Genomic DNA, 14,539 nt, shown 5'->3' with positions numbered 1-14,539 from the left:
CCTAAACCCCGCGCGGCCAGAAACCCCGCCTGCCACTGTCGTCGCCGCCGGCCGGCTGGCAGGCCTGGGCCGCGCACTGGATCCCAGCCAGGGGGACCCGGGAACTCCGGGATGGGCGCCCCCATCGCAGGGGGAGGGCGCGGGGGAACTGGGGAGGAGGAAGGCGAGGTGGAGGAGGAGGGGGGGGATGATGGGCGGGAGCTGGGAGGAGAGGAGGAAGGGGAGGAGGTGGGGGAGCGGGCAGGCACGTTGGGTGGGCTCCCTTGTCCACCCCCACCCCTCGCGGGAGGAGCGATGGGGTGGCCGGATGGGGGAAGGGAGGGGAGCACTCTGTCCCTCCTCCTTGCAGCAACAGCTGTTGGTTATTGAAGAGTTGGTGCTTGTTCCAAGGAGCCTGGCTGGGCGCTTCCCCTTGTGCCAGGCACGGTCCGAAGGCTCCCCCCGGAGCTCTCCTCTCCTTTCTTAAGGGGCTTCAATCTGTTGGGGGGGTGGGCCTGCCTGGGCACCCCCTCCCACGCACACGCTTCTCACTCCTGCCACTGTGAGGCTGCGCCTGGCTGGTCCCATTTCACAGATGAGGAAGCTGAGGCCAGAAGAAGGGCGGGGGTTGGTGTGGAAGGGCAGAGTGAGAGAAGGAACTGATGCCAGAATGAGGGTGTCTGCCAGGGCTGGGACCTGGAACCCCCAAGTGGCCAGAACCTCTAGGGTGTCTCCAGGCCTGGCCCCCCAGCAGGGGACAGGTAGAGCGAATGACCACCAGGGTACCTGTCTTGGGCAGGATGCTCTCCCTAAGCCCCCAGTGCCCTTCCTGCAGGCTTTTGAGGGGGGCTTTAGGCCAGACTGGATCAACACTGCACCCCTCTCCCCACCCCAGGCTCCCCCTAAAAGAGCAAGCCTTTAGACTCCCGCATCTCAGGCTGATGCGGGCTGCCTGTTCACCCTTAGACCCTAGGCCGTCTTCCCCATTGTTCTTGAAGGCTGTCCGCAGGGGTCCCTGGGAGGGTTGACAGCGGGTGGGGTGAGGGGCTGGGTCGGCCACCTGTCCCTGGAGATGCCCTTTAGAGATGGGCATTTGCCGCTGCCTAGCTGGGAGACCTGTTATTCTTTCTAGAATGCTTTCCTGTGTCCTCCCTCTTATCTGCTCCTCAGGGCGCTGGCACTGCCGCTGAGCCCTGCTGCCCACCCCCCCCCCCATAAGCAACCCTGTGTGTGGGGGGAGAGCTTTGGATCCTGTGTGGTATCGGAGTTCCATCTGAGACGACAGTCCGAGGTCCCTCTTCTGTCCCGGCACCAGACAGAAGAGGCTGATGGCATGAAAACTGTCCTTGTTTGAACCCTGAACGAGCTGGACTTTTTTTTTTTTTAAAGACGTAAGGCACATAAATATGGGTTTCCTTTTATAAAAAGGATTTGTTACTTATTTGAAACGAAGAGTTATACGACAGAGAGAGGAGGGGAGAGAGAAAGAGCTCTTCTGTCTATTGGTTCACTCCCCTAATGTCTGTGACAGCTAGGTCTGGGCTTGGTCCGAAGCCAGGAGCCAGGGGGCTTCTTCCGGGTCTCCTATGTAGGTGCAGGGGTCTAAACACTTGGGGCATCTTTGATTGCTTTCCTGGGTAGCATGAGCAGGGAGCTAGATGGGAAGTTGAGTAGCCGGGACTTGAACCTGCGCTCCCGTGGAATGCAGGTGGTAGTTTAGTGTACTGCGCCAGCTTGCCGGTCCTGGACGAGCCTCCCCCATCCGTGTGTAAGAAGGAGGAGGTGTTATTGTGAGTGGCTCTTTTGACGGCGTCCCCGGACATAGGAGTGTCGCCGGACACAGGAGGGCCTGAACCCCGACTTGGTACTCAGAGTGGGGGACCTTGAGAGCAGTGAGGCTCCCGAGAAGGCGAGGTTGACCTTGTGACTTGAATGTTCGGAAGCGGGCAGGTGTTGGGGTGGCTGGTGAGGGGTTGCCCCTGTAGGTGCAGGACTGCTGTAGCCTTGCCCTGACCGCCTGTCTTGGGGGAGTAAAAGGGTGCAGTATTCCAGAGATGCCACAGGGAGGCGCAATGAAGATCCCATTTGTGTAAAGAGCAAAGCTTTGGGGGTGGCCCCCCTGGGTGCCAGGGCATGGCCGTGTTGAGGGGTGACCTCTTTCACCGGGGGGAGGGGGTTAGCATTGTGGCGTAGGGATCCCTGCGCTTCCCATCCTGCTCCCTGCTGAAGCAGTGCTGAGATGGGCTCAAGCAGGGAGCCAGGTGCACCCTCCAGGCTTCCCACGTGGGTGCAGGGTTACTTGTACTGCCCGCGGCTGCTCTCCCGGGCACACTAGCAGGGAGCAGAATTTGCTATCCAAAAACCCTGCTCTCCCAGGCGGAGGCCACGTTCGTTCATTTATTTATTTACTTTTTAAAAAAAAAACACATTTATTTATTTTTATTACAAAGTCAGATCTATACAGAGGAGGAGAGACAGAGAGAAAGATCTTCCATCCACTGGTTCACTCTCCAAGTGGCCGCAACAGCCAGAGCTGAGCTGATCCGAAGCCAAGAGCCAGGAGCTCCTTCCGGATCTCCCACGCGGGTGCAGGGTCCCCAAGGCTTTGGGCCGTCCTCCACTGCTTTCCCAGGCCACAGGCAGGGAGCTGGATGGGAAGTGGAGCAGCTGGGATACAAACGGGTGCCCATACGGCATCCCGGCACATGTAAGACGAGGACTTTAGCCACTAGGCCACTGCACTGGGCTCCCCAGATGGCGTCTTACCAGTACTCCCAAACAGGGACCCTGATGCCATTACTCAACAGATGTGAACGGAGAGACTGGGTCAGAATGAGGCACAGTATGGGCAAGGAACTACAGCAGAGTTCCTCTGACTGGGATGTCCACCCACTCTGGGGTAGACCAGATGCCCTCTGCTTGCGGCCTGGGAAAGCAGTCAAGGATGGTCCAAAGTCTTGGGCCCCTGCACCTGACGCTGGGAGGGGTGGGGGGGATGACAGGAGAGGCCGAGAGGCCCTTGGAGGCCCTGGAGGAGTCACTGAGGGGGAACCTCTGTGTGTGTGTGTGTGTGTGTGTGTGTGTCTGGGGGGGAGTATGACTGACATGTGGGGTGGCCACTGCTGGAAGGGGAAGGAGGCAGGAGGTGCTGGCCACTGCTGAAGGGGCTGTCCGAGGCTTGGTTCTGCAGCGCTCCTTCTAGAACCTTCCTCAACCCCGCCCTGGCTGTTGTGTCTGGCATCCAGCCTCTGTGGTGCCAGACCCAGCCTCCCTGTCTAGGCTGGGAGCCAGGGGCTGTCACATCGTGGTGACCCCAGTGCCTGGCACCTGGCATCCCTTCTCCACATCCCTCCTGCCAGCTTCCAGTCTCTGTTAGGGTTCTGTGGAAGGGTCATGACCCCAGTGACCTCCCATCAGGGGTCTTCTTGTGAGAGAGAGAGAAAAAGAGAGAGAAACTGGTTTCTGGTTCATTGGTTCATCCATTCACAGATGGCCCCGTCAGGCAGGGCTGGGCACAGCCAGGAGGCTGAAGCTCCATCCGGGTCTCCCAAGGTGGGTAGCAAGGACCCAAGCACTTTTGCCTTCCACGGTGTGCGCATGCCAACAGGAAGCTGGAGTTGGGAGCAGAGAGACCAAGAAAGACGCCCTAGTGTGACTTAACTCAAGGTGGGGGGCAGGTCGGGAAGTGGGGAGGGGGCTTGAAAAAACTTGGGGGACAATGCCAAGAATGAGTGTAATTCGGCTGCAGCAAGTTCAAATCCATGATACTTGCAAAGCGCCTATCAGAAGCGAAGTCGATTTGTAGAAACAAGGACTATTTTACAGCCAAGGACCCTCAACCCTGTAACTCCGTTTGCTGGGAGCTTTCGGGGAGCCGCCCCTTTTCCTCCGTGACATTCCGCCCACCCCTCCTCCACCGAAGAGCGGTTTGAGGGTGATTTCTGGAAGCGATTCCAGGACACGGAGTGCCCAGCCCTGGAGGGGGCTGCTTGAGGGTGGAATTCCAGGCCTTGGATTCCGGCCTCAACTTCAAAGTGAAGTCTCCCCAACCCTCCTCCTTCTCTTCCTCCTCCTCCTCTTCCTCCTCCTCCTCTTCCTTACCCCACTCCAGGAGGTGACCCTGGGCGCTGGGCACTGGCTCTGGGCTGGGCTTGCAGGGGCACAGAGAGGCAAGGTTCCTGTGCCCCTGTGTGACCCATCTTCCCAAGGAGGACGTCTGGAGGGGGAGGGGGTGTGAAGGTTTCCCAGCGGCCAGCGAGTCCCTTTCCCCTCCCCCCCTCCCTCCGCGCCCCCCTCCCCCCAGCCGGGTCACAGCAGGAAGCTGACGTGAACTGGGCTGGCTGCTGCTGCTGCTGCTGCTCCTGCTGCTCAGGCACTAGGCCCGCCTACCCCTGTGTGTGTGTGTGTGTGTGTGTGTGTGTGTGGCTTTTCGCCTACCTCCTTCCCTCCAGGGCAGCAGCTCTGCTCGGCTGTGGAGACTCCCCAAGGGCTGCCCGCCACCCCCCAGCCCCCCCCCCACCCCGTGCCCTTCTGGATTCTAGAAGGACACACAGGGAGGAAGAGGAGGAAGCCAGATGAGGGGGTGGGGTGTGACACTGCCCTGGGTTGGGCAGCTGGGGGGGGGAGGGGAATGTGAAGTGCAAGCCTGGAGGGCCAGGACCACCCCCCTGACCCCCGCCCCCTGTCCCTGGCCTCATTCAGCTATGGCTACTGCAAGCTGCACCTGCTGCTGCTGAGAGAGGGCTTGGGGCTGGTGAGGGGTGGGGAGGGGTGAGGGCAGTGCAGGTCCAGCCCACAGGCGTCTTGCAATTCAGTTCTGGTTTCTTAGATAGTTGGGAATTGCTGAGAGGGGGCACTGGGAGGCTGAGGCGCCCCTTACGGCAGGGTGTATGTGGGTGTCCTGGAGGCTGGCTAATCGGTGCCCCTATGGGATGTCAGCCCTGCAGACGGTGGCTTCCCCCACTGCACCACACCATCCTCTCTCTCTAGTACTTACCCACCCACCCCATAACCCAGGTCTTTGTCAGAGTGACAGGGCTGGATCATGTACAGAAAGAGAAGCCTGTGACACAGCTGGTAAAGCCGCCATCGAATGCAGCGCCTGTTCGAGTCCCGGCTGCTCCACTTCCCATCCAGCTCCCTGCCTGTGGCCTGGGAAAGCAGTGGAGGACGGCCCAAAGCTCTGGGACCCTGCACCTGTGGGGGAGACCCAGAGAAGGCGCCTGGTTCCTGGCAGGGGCCATTGTGGCCGCTTGGGGAGCAAACCAACAGATAGAGGGTCTTTCTGTCTGTCTGTAAATCTTCTAAAAATGCAAAAGACATTAAAATTAGTAGCAGATGCCTGATGGCTGCTGGGGGCGGCAGGGGAGACACACATGGTCAAAATAATAAAGCTTAGCATGGTAACACCTTTCTTTTCCTTTTTCCTTTTTTAAAAAAGATTTATTTGTTTTTACTTGAAAGACAGATCAGATTTACACAGAGGAGGAGAGACAGGAGGAAGATTTTCCATTGGCTGGTTCTTTCCCCAGGCAGCCGCAACGGCCGGAGCTGCACTGATCCGAAACCAGGAACCAGGAGCCTCTTCCAGGCCTCCCACGCAGGTGCAGGGTCCCCAAGGCTTTGGGCCGTCCTCCACTGCTTTCCCAGGCCACAAGCAGGGAGCTGGGTGGGAAGTGGGGCCGCCGGGACACGAACCGGTGCCCATATGGCATCCCAGCGCATGCAAGGCGCTAGGCCACCGAGCCCGGTTCGACAATTTTCAACATACAGAAAAGTAGGAACTTCTTTTGTGAGCACGCCCAGCCTGGATGGGCCATCAGTCACCCTAGGGTGTGTCGGTGAGTGTGTGTGTGTGTGAGCAAGGGGCTGGACCACAGGGTCTGAGCCGGGCTTCCTGGGGTGGGAAGGGGGGGTCTCGGTTCTGCTTCCAGCCGCCGTAGGCTGCAGGCCGGTTGTCCAGCTTCAGCCCTCGCTCTTTCTGTTTTTGCTGCACGTTTGTTCCCAGGACCACCTTGTTTGTGGAGCAGGCTCTGTTCCAGCTTTGCAGGAGGAGCGGTGGCGCATGGGAGGACGGGGATGGGTCGGGTGCGGGGGGGTTGCCGTCTGATCCTGGGAGGCAGACAGCAAAGATGAGCTACACAGAGAGAGGACACTCTGCCCCTTCCCCACCCTAAATCCCTGCATGCGGTTCACCACGCGTGGAAAACTCTGGAAAAACTTTACAGGGCAATCACGCTATATGGAATGATGTTCGATTTCTCGCCAGGTCCCCTAAACGTTTCCCGTAGAAGAACTATTTACCCAAATGTTTAAGTTCCTGGGGGGGGGGGGCGTGCTGAAGTGCATGGGGTGGGGTGCATTGGGATGCGAGCGTTCCACACTGGAGCGCCGGTTCAAGTCCCAGCCGCCCCACTTCCCTGAGTCAGCTCCCTGCTAATGACCCTGAGAGGCAGCGGACAGTGGCGCGAAGGCTGGAGTCCCTGCACCCACCCACATGGGAGACCAGGATGGAGCTCCCGCCTCAGCAGCCCTAGCCGTTGGCAAGTATTTGGGGAGTGAACCAGAGAATGAAAGACTCTATTTTTTTTTTTTCCTGTCAATTTCTCTGCCTTCAAAATGAATCAAGAGTGATGGAGAGAGAACAGGAGGAAAGCGACAGGGTAGGAGCTGTCAGTACTTGGAGAGCGTGCATTTTGGCGAAACAGCTACGGAGACTTAGGCCTCAGCCAGGGCAGTGTCCACCTGTTGCTTTGGAGGGGAGGGGTGTGTGTGTGTGTGTCTGAGAGAGAGAGAAGAGACAGAGGGGTCGATCTGTTGTCACCGTGGGGTCCATCCAGCCCCCTAAGGAGATTTCATTTTAGTCCCACCTCTCTCCCCAGACCCCAGGGTCTGTCCCCGACACCTGCAGGTCTCCAGGGCCACTGTTTTCAGGGCTACTTCCTGCCTGCTGCTCTCTGAAGCTCACCCCTTTCCCTCCCCTCCCCTAGGTCACCCTTTACACCTGCCCAGGCTGCTGAGCAGCCCTCCCCTCTCACAGACAGGCACGTGGCCTCCCCAGATGTCCCGGCTGGACTTTTTGGGGCTATTAGAGCCAGATGCTGCCCCAGCAAGAATCCCACCTCCTGCTGGCGGAGTTCTTGGCTGTTGCATAAGCCGGCTGAGGCTGGAAGCCAGACACCCTCCCTCCATCCCCCCCCGCCGGGAGTTGCCAGTGGAATCTGCTGTGGCTTCTCTCTGTAATCATTGGGTATTTTTTTTTTTTTTCCTCAGGGTGTGGAGAGTCCCTGGCCAGGGGTTGAGGTTACAGCAACAGAAGAACTTGCCTGGGGCAAAAGGGAATGAGAAGAACCTTCTAGAACTGGTCAGGGTCACAAGGCATGTGAGGTGAACTTCCAGGACGGGGGTGTCTGGTGAGGCTGAAGGATGCATTTCACTCCGGCACTGAGAGCCGCCCAGGGCTGCTCTGCTCTGGGCACCTGCTGCTCCGCGTCCACCTCGAATATGAGCCCAGTTCCCCGGATGGACCTGAGAGAGCGTCGTGTCCTCTCTGACGGCACATCGACGGACAAGCTGAGCTGGAGCCAGCCTTGTGGGACGGTACCTTAAGCCACCGCTTGTGACGCTGGCCTCCCATGTTCATTTCCTGGGAAGTTCCTGGCTTTGGATCCAGCCCGAAGGAGTTCTGCAGCCATTTGGGGAATGGATGGAAGAGTCTCTGTCTCTCTCTTTCTCCAACTGCTCTCTCTCCTTCTCTCTCTGTTGCTTTGCCTTTCAAATACATCAAAAAGTAATAAAAACGAATACCTCTAATAAATGGTAACATTTGTTTCTAAGAGCTATGTTTCTTCCAAGTCATTGGCGTTCCAGTTTGAACTGAAGGAATCCTGCCACCTCGTGGCGATGGAATGAATAAACTACTTGTAGAATTTGCAACCCTGAATCGTGAGGGTCCTTAAGAAAGTTCAAACAGAAATGGAATTAAAAAAGATAAATTCTTGGGAGAGCCGGTGGCTGGCATTGCAGCCTATCGGGGTAGGTCATCACCAGTGAGGCCAACATGCCATATGGAAAAGCCAGTTCAAGGCCTGGCTGCTTCACTTCCCATCCAGCTCCCTGTACACGCACCCCCAGGAGGCAGTAGCGGACAGCTCATGCCACTGAGTACCTGCTACCCACGTGGGAGACCCCGATGGAGCTTCTGGCTCCTGGCTTCAGCTTTGAGCAGCGCTGGCTGTGGCAGCCATTTGGGGAGTGAATCAGCAGGTAGAAGACCCCCCCCCCGGCTCTTTCACTGTCATACGTTTTTTTTAAATAAAGATTTATTTATATTTATTGTAAAGTCAGACATACAGAGAAGAGGAGAGACAGAGAGGAAGATCTTCCGTCCGATCATCCACTCCCCAAGTGAGCCGCAACGGCCGGAGCTGCACCGATCCGAAACCAGGAGCCAGGAACTTCCTCCAGGTCTCCCATGCGGGTACAGGGTCCCAAGTCTTTGGGGCGTCCTCCACTGCTTTCCCAGGCCACAGGCAGGGAGCTGGATGGGAAGTGGAGCCCCCAGGATCAGAACCGGCGCCCACATAGGATCCCGGCGCGCTCAAGGCGAGGACTTTAGCCGCTAGGCCTCCACGCTGGACCCTGCCTCTGACTTATAAACAAACAAATCTTGACCAAAGGGGTGGTGGAGGTATTTGGAGCGGGCTTTCCGCCTGGCAGCCTTGCCCACTTCCCGTGAGGCTGTGTGTGGGCTGAGGCTGGGTACTGCGTCAGCTTGGTTTGTCCTTGGCTCTGGGTGGAGCTTCCTGGATAAGATGCCTGTAGACCCAAGATGCCGCGGAGATGTGAACAATAGTGATACTAATCAGAATGCGCTCCGTGTGTGCTCCAGAAATGCAGTGTCCTGAGGGTTCTCGTACTGAGCCGCCACCCGCAGTGCCTGCATCCCATTGAGACGCTGGTTCGAGTCCTGCTCATCCAGCTCCCTGCTAAACGCACCTGGGAAAGCGGCGGAGGCTGGCTGAGGCGCTTGGGACCCTGCACCCACACGGGAGACCCAGAAGAAGCGTTGGCTTGTCCCAGCCTCAGCTGTTACAGCCATGTGGGGAGTGAGCCAGTGAAGGAAAGGCTTCTCTCTGTTTCTCCCACTCACACTGCTTTGCAAATCAGTCTATCCTGTGTGGAACCGAGCAATAAAGCAGGGTGAGGTTTCACAGTTGCCCACCAGGCGACGCTGTTCCCAAGTCAAGGCCTCCTCCCACAGGGAGAGCTGAGTTGCGATGCTTGGGACATCTTTGGGGTACCCCTCCTGGCCCATCCCACAGCCTGGGTCGGGCTCCACTATCACCCCGAAGCTCCCTGGCTCCTCTGAGGCCACATTCCAGAACTTTCCTAGAAGCAGCCCCAACTCTGTCTTTCCACCTCCCTGTTGCTGGGGAGTGCCTTGCGCTCCTGCCTCCTGCCGCCTGGTCCAGATGTCTGCTTGGAAAACCCTCACTGTGCTGGGAAAGGGGCAGGCAGGTGGCTTCATGGCTGTCTGCCTCGGTCTCCCCTGTGGGTTCTGCTGGTTGTGCGATTGTCCGGCAGGGTGTGGGGGACCCACAGGGAGCCACTGGGCATCTTCAGGAACCAGGGGATGTGGACTACTGTCCTGCCTCTGATCTTTCTAGAGGCCTGCAGGGCACTGAGCGACCAGACCACAGCTTTTGTCTAGCCCTATCCCCTCCTTGCAGGGGACCTCACGGTGGCCCTGTTTCTGGTAGCTTCGTCTGCTCCAAGGGGATCTCCCTGGGTCCCGGGGTCAAACCTACAGCATGTGTTAACACCTTGGGCAGACAGCAGGTGGAGGGGGTGGGGTGGGGGGTGGCTCAGCCACGAGCTGCAGGCTGGGCTCCCGCCCGCCCCACGCTACCTTCACGGAAGCACCCGTGACGCCTGCCACCACCGCGGGCTGGGGAGGCCTCCTGGGCTGCTGTGGCTCACGTGGGACACGTCTGACTGGGAAGCGGCTGGCAGGAGGTGAGCCCCACCAGCAGCTGCAGGCCCCTCGGGGCACCCCCTGCCCGCCCCAGCCTCTCCTCTGGCTCTGCCTCTCCGATCCCTCAGCCCCCTCCCCACCCAGGGCTCTGGGGACCTCTGGGTCTCTGTTCCTCCCGTCTCGTCTCCCCTCCTTTCTCCTCCATTTTCTCTCTCTCTCCGTCTCTCTCTCTCCGTCTCTCCGTCTCTCTCTCTCTGCATCTCTCCGTCTCTCTCTCTCTCTCTCCGTCTCTCTCTCTGTCTCTTAACATCTCTCCGTCTCTCCCTCCATCTTTGCTTTTTCTTTCTGTATGTATCTCTCTTTCTCTGGATCTCTGTCCCTCTCTCTCTCTCTCTCTCTCAGGGTCTTTCTCTCTTTTTCTTTCTGTCTCTCCCTCTCTCCTCCTCTCTTGGGATCTCTCTGTCTCTCTGCATCTCTTTCCTAGAGAGATCTTCTTTCTTAGGGTCGCTCTCTTTTTCGGAAAGTCCGTGGAAGACCCCGGGACCTTGTATGCAAGACTCCCGTCTCTATGCGGTGTGGGACCCCGTTGGGGGTCTGAAAGACCCCAGAGATGGCTCCAGAGGGACTTGGAGGAAGGCGTTGTGGCCCTGGGGTGGCTCCGGGCACTGTCCCTCTTGAGGGCTGCCATGAGAAGGAGGTGATGGGTGGTTTCCCCTGGGATCTGTGTGCTGGGCAGCCTGCTAGGCGGGGTGTGGGGGAGGTGGAGGGTGGGCCCCGGATTGTATGGACCTGTAAGTTGTTGAAAAAGACTGATTCGTTTGTTTGAATGTTGGAGTGACGCGAGGAGGGAAAGAATTTTCCGTCCGCTGGTTGATTCCCCAAATGCCCGCAACAGCCAGGGCTGAGCTATCCCAAAGCCAGGAGCCAGGAGCGCCATCCGGATCTCCCATACGGAGAGCAGTGACCCAAGTACTTGGTCCATCCCCTGCTGTCTCCCAGGAGGCACACCTGCAGGGAGCTGGACGGGAAGCAGAGCTGGGACTGGGGCCCAAGGATGCAGATGAGGGCACACTTTATCCTTCCCGCCAAGGCAAAAGCTCTCCCCCTCGTGCCCCACAGGAACTTGGGGTGTCTCCAGGCTCCTGGAGGTGGGACCCACAGCCTCAGATCGCAGGGTGTGGAGCACAGCTGGCAGGGTGATCAGGCTGAGCAAACCTCTGTCTTGTCCCCTGGAGAATGGCGAAACGAGCGGATGTGATGCTCTTCAGATGCGCAACCCACAGGTGTTCACCAAGCACCTACTGGGTGCTGGGCTCCCTGCGGGGCACACGGCAGAGGGCAGGAAGACACTACCCCTTCCTCCAAGAGACGCATGGAGTCATCCCATAGATGACTATGCTCCTGGGGCTGGCCTCATGGCAAAGCAGCACAAACCCCTGCAGTGGCGGCATCCCCTACTGGCACAGGTTCGTGTCCCCGCTGCTCCACTTCTGACCCAGATGGCCTGTGTGCCTGGGCCCCTGCACCCACTTGGCAGACCCGAAATAAGCTGTTGGCCTGGTCCACCGCTGTCCATTGTGTGCCCATTTAGGGAGTGAACCAGCATCTGGAATACCTCCCTCCACCCCGCCCCACCCCCGCCACTTCTCTCTAACTCTGCCTTTCAAATAAGCCTTTAAGAACATCACTATGGGGCCCCGGCACTAGGCACTACGGCTCAGTGGTTAAATCCTGACCTTGTGGGAGCCAGGATCCCATGTGAACGCTGGTTCTAATCCCAGCTGCTCCACTTCCCATCCAGCTCCCTGCTTGTGGCCCGGGAAAGCAGTCGAGGACAGCCCAAAGCCTTGGGACCATGTGCCTGCATGGGGAGACCCAGAAGAGGTTCCTGGCTCCTGGCTTCGGATTGGCTCAGCTCCGGCCATTGCAGCCACTCGGGGGAGTGTGAACCAGTGCTTGGAAGCTCTTTCTCTCTGTCTCTCCTTCTCGCTGTCAATCTGCCTTTCCAATATAAATGAATAAATATTAAACAAAACTTCCCTAGGGTGCTAAATGCAAAGGCGCAGATGTACCTGGCATTCAGTAAGTGCCTCATAGGTGCAGCTGAGCCACCTGCTCACAGGGTGAGAGTGAGCCAGGTGAGAACAGGGAGGAGTGCCTGTCAGCGTGGCTGCCCGTGCAAAGGGCCTGTGGTCAGCGGGGCAGGTGGCTGGAGCGTGGCCTGGGACTGTATGGACCTTGTGGACGGATCTGAGTGACTTTGTATGGTCTGGTGGGGAGGGGGAGGAGATGAGGCAAGAATATGGCATAATCTGATTTCGGAGGTGAGGCGATCCTTCGGGCTGATACAGAGTGTTGGTAAAGGGTGTGGTGCCTGCAGATCCAGGAACCCAGCAAGGGCTGTGGGTTTGTCCCAGGTGGGTTTGGGGAGTGGGGCCTTGGGTAGGGGCAGTCAGAGGGCCCAGTTTCTGCCTGCCGTGGTGCTCAGGGCTGTATCTTTTTCTAGGGGTTGTGGTATTGGCGTACAGGCTGCAACCGTGAGATGACGCCTTTGTTTTATCGTTACAATTTTGTTTGGGGAAGACAGAGATGTCTCATTTATTTCTTCTAGATCTCGAAGCTCCTCTAACAGCCAGGTCCAGGCACTCGGTGCAGGGATCCCATGAGGGCAACGGGGAGCCGCCCAGACACCTGCTCCCTCCCAGGAAACACATCAGCAGGGAGCCAGAGCTGGGATTTGAACCCCAGTCTGTGAAGTGGACCCTGGGCAGGCATGATCACTACTAGGGCAGCACCCACTCTTCTCTTTTAAATTAATCTGACTTTCCAATCAAAATTATTCATTTTTTTGATTGGAAATAAAAGGCAGATTGACAGAGAGGAGGAGAGGCAGAGAGGAAGATCTTCCCTCTGCTGGTTCACTCCCCAAGTGGCCGCAACGGCCAGAGCTGAGCCAATCCGAAGCCAGGAACCTCTTCCGGGTCTCCCACGCGGGTGCAGGGTCCCAAGGCTTTGGGCCGTCCTCGACTGCTTTCCCAGGCCACAAGCAGGGAGCTGGATGGGAAGTGGAGCTGCCGGGATTAGAACCGGCACCACTAAGGGATCCCTGTGCATGCAAGGTAAGGATTTAGCCACTGATCCACTGTACCGGGTTTTCAGTGCCCAATCTTATGCCCTGTTAAGACCCTCCCTGTCTGGCTGAGGTCTGAGGGAAGGGTGGGGGGCCGGCGCTTGGGATGCCAGCTGCCATCATCCCTTCCTGGTCACATCACCGAGGCCTAGGTCGGGGGTGCCCTCAGGCCAAGTTCAGGCACATCCGGTCCTGGGCACCCACAGTAACAGAGGAACTCGGAGTGGTTTGAGCTGGACCAAGGGACAGGCAAAACTTTCAGCTGAAATTCTGGGACCTGTGTTTGTTCTGATCTTCCTGGGAGGTGACTGTCCCCAGTGGGATCAGCCTGGCTGGGGGTCCCACCCTGAGGAGAGTCCCAGCTTCACCGACAACCACATGCTGTGTTTGCAGCCTCTGCCCCTGCCCTCTCTGGTCAACTCTTGTCCCCAGTCTTGTACCTATTTCACAGCTGGAAAAACTAAGTCTGCAAAGGGCTCAAGCAATAGGACCTTCCAGGTGTGGTTGGGGCAGGGGGCTCTGGACAGCCCTGCCCCTCTGCCTCCTCCCCCACACTTCCTGTGTGTGTGGCTGCTCCAGGCAGTGAGCCAGGGAGGGACTCCAGCTGAGGTTTGTGGTCTGGGCACAGGAGGGAGCTTCCGGGCAGCTGGTGAGCAGGTGGGGGGAGGGCTGGCCACAGGTGCCAAGGGCCTGGCTTGCCACAGAGGCCTCTCTCAGTTTCGCAGGGGGGTTTTTAGGAGGCAGGGGTTCGTTCAGAGCGAGAGTGCGGGGGTGGGGGACCCTGGGAGTCCACCTGTTTGCCTCCAGCCCCCTGGGAGCGATGGCTTTTGGGGCTCTGAGGTCCTTCCGAGGAAGGCGCCCGACTCCCCGAGGCCATGAGAACAGCTACCTGATGCTCCCTCCCTCCGCCCGCTGTCACAGTCACGTGGGATGGGGGATGGAGGGGCACCTTGTTCGTGTCTGATCCCTGGAGAAGGCAGAGAGCTGGACCCGCGGTGGTGTTTGGCTGGTGATTCCCTGCTTGCTCACCTCCTATGACAGGCAGCTCATTACCAGTCAAGGCAAGCTCTGCTGGGTTAGTGAGCTGGAAGCTCTGTTGTCAGAGAAGGAGCTATTGTGGTGGGACAGGGAGGAGCATGGTAGCTCAACTGGCTAATCCTCTGCCCGCAAGCGCTGGTATCCCATGTGGACGCCAGCAACTCCGCTTCCCATCCAGCTCTCTGCTTGTGGCCTGGGAAAGCAGTGGAGGACGGCCCAGAGCCTTGGGACCCTGCACCTGCGTGGGAGACCCGGAAGATGCTCCTGGCTCCTGGCTCCTGGCTTCAGATCAGCTCAGCTCCAGCCACTGCAGCTATTTAGGGAATGAACCAGCGGATGGAAGATCTTCCTCTCTGTCTCTTCTTCTCTGTAAATTTACCTTTCATTTTTTTTTTAAAGTAGTTTTGATTGGAAAG

Source organism: Ochotona princeps, chromosome 33 (genome assembly GCF_030435755.1).
Source record: "Ochotona princeps isolate mOchPri1 chromosome 33, mOchPri1.hap1, whole genome shotgun sequence".
Taxonomy (NCBI): domain Eukaryota; kingdom Metazoa; phylum Chordata; class Mammalia; order Lagomorpha; family Ochotonidae; genus Ochotona; species Ochotona princeps.
The sequence above is the reverse complement of the archived record's forward strand: the minus strand, read 5'-3'. Positions refer to the sequence as shown.